Raw genomic sequence first — 8,550 nt, 5'->3', positions numbered from 1 at the left:
AAGATCTCTCATAAAATGTAATTAAAGGATACTTTCTTGTCAGAGTAGCAATAGGGAACCCATGAGATGATATATGTGTTTAAGCCTAGCATACAGAGGTGGTTTTTCAATTCTCAGTTATAATTATTAGTGTCAAGTAGGAATAAAAGCATTCTGGGAGAAGGGGGATAGTCTAGAACAAGAAAGCGTTGCATCACGCACCCCCATTCTTACAACCAGGACTGGGTACCCTTTGTTTCTTAAGTCTGGTTTGGCTAATGGAGAAGGCCAATGGGGAGATTTTAGATAGGATGCTCAGAAGATCAAAGGCCTCACCCCTGTCCTCATTTCCCTCCTAATGATCCTGTCCTTACTCCATTCATGCCAATCAGAGGTCTTTCTGATCTCTGTCACTCCACCCAAGCCCAGCACTGTGGAAAACAACTAGGGTTTGGCTCCTCAGCGAGAAACTTGGGGATTGCTCCTCGCTCGCTCGCTCTCACTCGCACTGTAGCTGAGCTGGCCTTGTTTATCAACACTCCGGTGAGGATGTAATGATAATATGATGAGACGCCAGGTTGGGAGAAAGTGAAAGACAACAGAAGCCAGGTTCTAAAGAAAGCTACCTGTCCAGGGTTGATGCCGGGGCTTGGGGCCAGTGTCTGGCAACCTGGCAGTCAGTGCCTAAAAAGAAAACAAAGAAAAGAAAACAAATTTGAAAAACACAGCCTCAGCCGTTTTACCACACTATAATTGCGCACAAGGAAACTTACTCCTGGCACCTGGCCGGGAAGGTAATTACTCTGCTTCTCTTCTCCAGGGAGCATAATAGCTTCATTGTTTGACTGACTGTGAGAGGTGCAGGAGGAGCAACCATCAGAAGAGGAGCAAGGGCTAGGGGAGAGCCTGAGAAGAGAAGGTGTGGCCTTTGATGTGTTTCCAGGCCTAGGTCCCTGACCCGAGCTGTGAGAAATAAGCATGTCGGAGATCTTTGTCTCCTCACCTGTGAAGACAGTTGTATGGTTGCCAACCCTCGCCTTCATCTGCCCAGAACGTATTAAATCAACAGTTCAGCTGTCATCAGCCAGGCTTCCAAATCAAAGCACACACTTGGGTTTGACTTTATTGACTCGCCTCACTGCGAGTGCGGGATCAGATCTCTGTAGGCTGAGATAATTCCGAGAGATCCTGGGGCGTGTGATGGCTTCTCAGTGAGGCTTATCAGCCGTTCTCCAAACACCGTCTTCTGGCGCAAGTGAAACCATGCTGAATGATGTTTGATATTGGGGGGGGGGGGGGATGTCAACAAACTTGCTCAGAGGGTTGGGTTACAACAAGCCATAGCATTCATGGCAGTCTTTCTGGAGGGTGATTCTTCCAGGGACCAGGGGGTGTGGAAGGTGTCCTAAAAGTGAACAGAAATGTTAAGAAGTCCATCTGGTCTGGGACCGAGTCATGTGAATATAACTGTCTAATTTAGAAGTGACCCATACCATAAAGTAGGTACAGGTGATGAGAAAGAACTAAGGAAGAGGTTTCTTTGTTTTTCTTGGACTAGGACAGAGATAGCCAGACAGATTTTAATAAAGAAGAAGCCATCATAAATGGACCCTAGAGAAGAGGGTGGAGCTTTGAAATCTGACGGAGCAGTAAATACCATTAAAGACAGGAATGTACAACTTTGCTGTCTATGACTCACTTGATAATTTGATTTTACCCTTTGTATTTTAATAGCAACATTCTAAATTTTGAGTGTAAAATTTAGGAGACTTGAACATGTTAAAAAAAAAAAAAGAAAAGAAAACTTCTTGCCATTTATCTAGGTAAGCTTTTGTGCTTACTTACAAAGATCAAAAGCTAAAATGAACCTGAAAGTTGAAGATATTCTCATCGTGGGCTTCAACTTTTTGACCAAGCGCTACATCTAATACTGGAAGGTGACTAGAGTGCCAGGTAAGCCCACAGGGTGCCTTAAGGCCTTGGTAGCTGTCTAAACGGTCTAGGAGCTCAATTTTGATACTTTCCACCATGAGAGCACAAAAGGCCACGTGTGTATCCTTCCTCTCCAGTTCGCTTTTGAGGGCCTCATTGCCTCCCATAGGCCAGATGTTCCACAATATCTAAATTCACCTCCTCAATGAATAGACTACTTCTTAGACAGGATTACACACAAGCTGATCAAATGCAAAGGCCAAGCAAACCTGCCTGGGCCACAGAGGCCCTTACAACTTTTGTCTTAATTGTTTGATGCTTGTGTACAATTAAGTTCAATAGACACCAGTGCCTGATGTAAAGAGACCTGTAATCAGGCCATTATAGCTCAGCTTCACAATTGATTCTGAAATTTGAATGTAAGCTTTTATCTTCAGCCACCGTGTGTTCACACACCCCTCTGATTTTCCTCTCTTTGAACCTCTTGTCCCAGCAGGTGGCAGAGTGCAGAGCTCAGATACTGCCATTTTGGTGACAGACTAGATACACAAAGAAATACAATGGGTGACGTCTGGCAGACATGGTGGCATAATACATGTGAAACTTAAATGGTTCCTTTGAAAACTCCTTTTATAATTAAACCTTTTTTTTTTTTTTTTTTTTTTTTTTTTTTTGAGGCATGGTCCAACATAGTCCAGGCTGGCCTTGAATTTGCTATGTCATAGAGAATGACACAGAACACTTGATTTCCAGCCTCTACTTCCCAGATGCTGAGATTATAGGTGTGTAATTAGGAAAATGTTAGAGCTGTAAAAAATACATATATATAAATTTTTAAAAGCAGGTCTAATTCAGATGGTCTTATGTCATTCATTTGGATTCTTACAACTAAGAAACCAGTGTTGGCTCATTACCCTCCACTAACTCCAGTGTGTGTATGTGTGTGTGTGTGTGTGTGTGTGTGTGTGTGTGTGTGTGTGTGTGCATTCATGTGTATGCATCTGTGTATGTGTAGCATGCATGAATGTGTTTGTATATACTTGTAGAGTCCAGAAGTCTATGTTGGATCTCTTTCTTAATTACCCCTCATCTTGTATTTTAAGGCAGGGTCTCTCACCAAACCAGGATCTCACTGATTCAGCTGGAGTGGCTGGCCAGTGAGATTCAGGAATCTATCTCCCTGTGTCCCCACACCAATACTGGGTTTATAGGTAGACACTCACACCCAGATTTTACATGGGCATTGAGGATCTGAACACAAGCCTCACACTTGCACAGATAGGGACCTTACCTGCAGACCTCTCCCCAGCCCTGGTTTTGGTTTGTTTCCATTACATTCTTTTCCTGTTGCATGGTTCAATCCAGGATATTACATTGCATAGTTGACATTACCATCACCTTACACTGCTACATGACAATGTCTCATTCATTCTTTATGTGGCACTTATTTTATGAATGTGACAACAAAAAGCCTAACGAAAGCCGCTTCAGCATGGGTGGTTTGTTTGGGCTGATGGTTTGTTTGGGTGGGGACAGTCCACCATTGAAGGGAAGACTTGGCAAAGAAGCCATGGTGGCTGGGGCTGTGGGCAGCTGGTCACATCATATCCACAGTCAAGAAGCAGAAAGGGATGAATGCTGGTGCTCAGCTCACTTTCTCCTTTTTAGTCAATCTACAACCCCAGCTCATGGAATGGGATTGACTACATTCAGAATGGGTGTTCCCACATCAGTTAATAATCTCTAGAAATCCCCTCACACACACACCCAAAGATCCGCTTCACTAATGTTCCTGCCCTTTCTTAATCCTATCAAGCCAATTAACCACCCTGCCTTGTCTGTCATGACCTTGAGAGTCTCAGTGGGTCCCAACTTGGTATCCTGCAGAACAACCCTTCCTCCGTTACCGTCTGCTGTTCTCTTCCTGGGGCGGGAGATTTGATACGTGATAGGTCAGAGGCACAGGGCACTCACATGGCATCAAAACGATTTCATTTTCATCATCATTTATTTGTAAAGTGTGCACTTGTGGGTATTCCTTATTCCTTGAGCTATAATCAAATGGCATACTATTTGCCTTGGCATAGGAACTCTGTCACATGCAGCCATTGGGAGCCCTTAGGGCGTGGCTCTTGTTCCTTTGATATCGTTCGATCCACCTATTTCTTTACTAAACACATTCTCACCTTTGGGCACTACCAGATGTTTACAACTACTTTATATATTCACTATCCCAGCCCTCAATTCAGTAATTACTCCTGAGGTATGTTCACAGATTCTTTTAAATGTGAGAATAGAAAATAAGCATTTCTTTTTATAAATGTGGTTTTATTACTTGGTAAGCATATTGCTTTAAATTTTTCTCTTAGTTAAAGAACTTGGAAGATTGCTAAAGATTTATTTTCTCTTGTTGAGACATTATAAATTTAATGAATACTCTTATTTACTGACCATCATGACTCAAAATATAAAATATTTTTTAATTTCTATAGGGATTTTATACCTCTATAGACTTTATAAAATATATTACATTTCTGATTTATTACATTTTAGCTTCTCAAATCATTTTTCTGAAACACATTTGCTTCAAACGTTTCTTGCATTGGTCAGAGTGTGCCAGATTGTACTACTGTTGCAGAAATCCCCAGTTCTCACTGGCTACTAACAGCAATGATTAATTCTCATTCAGGAGTTGTGTCTACCTTTGGTAACCAAGAGGCTCTGTGCCATGCCATCTCCTCTAAGGGCTTGAGGCCACACAAGCTTCATCGTCTTGAAAGGAAGAAAAGACAGAAGTGAAGCACACTGTTTGCCATTCATCATTGGTCACAGCAGGTCAGAGGTTCACATGGTGGCATCTGGCTTCACAGGGTGAAGTCCTCCCATGAATCCTGCAGGGAGAGAACCAGAAGTATGGACAGACAGCTCAGATGACCGCTATGTTCAGGCATGTGCACACAGATGTAGGAACCCAGCTTTCTTCAAGTTTGTCAGCCTGCTAATGATTCTTTAGGACACAAATAAGACTCAGTAGAGTTTCCCATGTTGCATGCTGTAAACGTTTCCACATTCTCCCCAGCCTCTAAGAGGAACCTTAACTCCAAGATCCGTAAGAGCATTAAAGTTGTTCCTTCATCAAATCGATGGCCTCTGAGGAGAAGGCCGCTCGGGGAAGGCTACCCTCTTGTCAACAACTTGTCCCAAGTTTAGATGTTAGCCCACACAGTAAATCTGTGACTGGGCTTACACGACTATCACCATTAACTGGTGTTATCATCGTAAAACACATTTGACAGAAGGTGAAACTAGTGATCTGCCATGCTTAATTACCCGTGATCTCTGCAATGGGGATGGGCATTAGCAACTGGCTTTTCTTCCATCAATTCTTAGGCTAATAATGCTTTCAGTCTCCACTTTCCTCCCAGCCTTAAAACCTCTTACGTTATTATTCCCTTTTTAATTATCTTGTGTTAGTCTCATACCGTTCGATTATAAGATTTAGAATTCACATATTTTATAAAGCGACTGTCCCTATACTGTCAATGTCTGTCTTCACAATAAAGGACTCAGTGGTGGACAATTCTGTACACAGATGTTACCATTTTCTCTGATTTATCTTATGTCACAGACCCTGGAAGAACAGTGGAGTCCAGGAGGATTAATGCTTCTCTGTCCTTGCTACTGACTGTTTATCAAAGCGATTGATCCCAACATATGCTCTCAGCCAGAGTGTGCACCTGAACTCTTCTCAGCATTAGTCATTACAGGCAGCATTATTTTTAGTCACCTCTTGAACAACAAATTAATAACCCCTATTAAGAGAAATAAAGATGTAGAAATGAGAATGGATTTTGAATTGACATGATATCATCTCACATTTTAATTGGAGAACAGTACACCATCTATTTGGCCGACAAATAGCTGTGATTAAAGGTTAGACAACATTTGGTTATAATAGGCCCAACATCAAGGTAGCAGCTTTTGCCTGTAATGCCCTGTGATCTTATCGCTTATTTACTGACTAGCTCTTTTAATTGCCTGCTTTTCAAATACACAAAATCTTACGTTCATGATTTTATTTACTTTTAAAAGACACACAATACTTTTATGTAATAAAATACTAATAACATACAAGGAATGAACTTAAGAACAATGTAAGTTGTAAGGAAGGGCTCTAATAGGAAGTTTGGGATTTGGGAAAAGTAATCAGCTTCAAAATACATGTGTTGGGGCCTGGGAGGTGGCTTAGCAGTTAAAAGCACGTACTACTCTTGCAGGGGGCTTGAGTTCAATTTTCATCACCTTGTTGGGTGGTTTACAAGTGCCTGAGACTCCAGCACCATGGGATACAGCACCCTCTCTGTCTTCACAGGCGCCTGCACGCATATGAACATTACCCCACATAGACACACGGTTAAAATAAAATAGCCAAACGAATGGGAACACATGAACTATGAACCAATAGCTGAGGAGCCCCCAACTGGATCAGGCCCTCTGATCAGTTGATTAGCTTGATCTGTTTGGGAGGCATCCAGGCAGTGGGACTGGGACCTGCCCCCAGTGCATGAGCTGGCTGTTTGGAACCTGGGGCTTATGCAGGGATGCTTGGCTCAGTCTGGGAGGAGGGGACTGGACCTGCCTGGACTGAGTCTACCAAGTTGAACTCAATCCTCAGGGAAGTCTTTGCCCTGGAGATGGAAATGAGGGGTTGGCTGAGGGGAAGTGGGGGGAAGAAAGGGAATCCATGGCTGGTATATAAAATTAAATTAAATTATAAAATGAAATAGACCTCTAAGAATATATACCACTGATCCTAAAAAGGCACACATATGAAGACATGTTGTAGGGGTAGGAGAGATAGTTCAGTGGTTTAGACACTTACTGCTCTTACGGAGGGCTCAGGTTCTGATCCCAGCACCCACATGGTGGTTTGCCACTTCCTGTAACTCCATTTTTAGGAGATACAAGGCCCTCTTCTGACATTAACAGGTGCATGGATTCACATGGTGCACATACATACACTTAAGCATACACATATAACATAAAAATACATGTTAAATAAACAAAAATAACACCAAAAATCAGAGTTAATTTCAAAAGGCTAAATTTTACATTATCTCTGTAGGAAGGGAATTCCAGCCTTCATTTTCCATTATAGAAATTATCCCTAAGTCAGTAGCTAGATTCCACTGTTTGCTTATGAGATAGAAATAGTTCTGTGACTCACAAGAAAAGTTGAAGACTGGAAAAGGGGGTGAGTGTAACCCTTGGTGCTGGGCAGTTTCATAGATCCCTGTGGTTTAACTCTGGTGGCCTGTAACTTGTATCTGAATCACCTACACAGACACATACACACCCAAACAACTGTTATAACAAGACTAGACAACATTATTAACCACAAAATCCACAGTTGCTAAAAACCAAGACAGTTCTAATTATTCCACCACAGAAATATAGAATCATTTAACCACAATATACAATGCACATACTCACCATATTAATTTGCTACTTGCATTCAGAATGGTCTATTTCATTAAAAGATGATATTTCTTATATGTCCAACCTAGGTTGCCCAAAGATTGCTGGCAAACATTGATCTGAGGCCTGACAAATAGCTTCATTTTACGTTCTGATGTCTGTCCAGCCAGCCTGGCTGGTTCCTAGGTCTGTCCTTCAATAATAGAAGATGTCTCAAACTTCTTTTGGAAACCTTGAGACTTGTCAATAACTTTATTAAAATGGTGATAGCATATTCAGGTAAAATGACTACAATAAATAAGCTTGTTTGGTCATGGACATTTAATCTTGCTAAAGAAGAACAGTTTATGGGGAGAAATCATTAAATGAGATCAATGGGACAAGTGCTGGACTTGCTCAGGTTGGTGTCACAGTATCATTTTGGTGTCTGTAAAACAAGGGCATAAAGGATGTGGGGTTGTTGCTGGCAGGTCATATTTATATTGAATGATAAACACTAAATAATATCCTATACCCAGAGCCCAATATTATTACATCTGATACACTGTACAGTCATAGTAGATGCCAGTTAAATGTGTGATGACATTATTTGTCTGTCATGGTGGGCCAAGAAAGTCACGTGCATAGTGGCTTAAAACAGTGATTGCTTGTCATCTTGCAGTTCCGTTGGGTCGGGAGTTTAGACACACTTTGAATTTTCTGCCTCAGTGTCTCACAGGATGTAATGAGGGTGTTGACTGGGACTGTGGTCTCATATGAGGCTTAACTGGAGACGGATCCACTTTTGAGTTCTCATATTTGTTGGAATTCACGTCCTTGTGGCTTGAGAGTTAAGGGGCTTGTTTCATTGAGGGTCTTAGTGTATGCAAGGGGTCAGTTGGAAGCCTTACTCTATGCTTGGCTCTGGGATGTTTTGTTATTCCTTGTTTGAAATTCCATAGTGTGACTACTTACTTCCTTAAAGCCAGTGAGGAGAGAGAGAGAGAGAGAGAGAGAGAGAGAGAGAGAGAGAGAGAGAGAGAGAGAGAGAGCAAATGGATATTGTAATCATATATAATCACTGATCTTTCGATTCCGGCCATCTTTGCCACGTCCCATTGGTTGGCAGCAAGTCACAGGCGCATCCCACTTCAAGCCAGTTCATCAGAGATGGATTTACAG

At 41.9% G+C, this 8,550-nt stretch overlaps 1 long non-coding RNA gene across 1 annotated transcript; it reads right to left on the bottom strand.

The window, feature by feature from the left end:
* Positions 1-1,084: 1,084 nt before the first annotated feature.
* On the bottom strand, positions 1,085-4,843 carry LOC143268026 (uncharacterized). Its single transcript, XR_013043616.1, has 2 exons — positions 4,614-4,843; positions 1,085-1,384 (listed from the first exon to the last, which is right to left on the bottom strand). It is a non-coding gene; the product is annotated as an uncharacterized LOC143268026 (long non-coding RNA).
* Between the last annotated feature and the right edge of the window lie 3,707 nt (positions 4,844-8,550).

This window comes from Peromyscus maniculatus, chromosome 12 (genome assembly GCF_049852395.1).
Source record: "Peromyscus maniculatus bairdii isolate BWxNUB_F1_BW_parent chromosome 12, HU_Pman_BW_mat_3.1, whole genome shotgun sequence".
NCBI lineage: Eukaryota > Metazoa > Chordata > Mammalia > Rodentia > Cricetidae > Peromyscus > Peromyscus maniculatus.
This window is presented reverse-complemented; position numbering and strand designations above follow the sequence as displayed.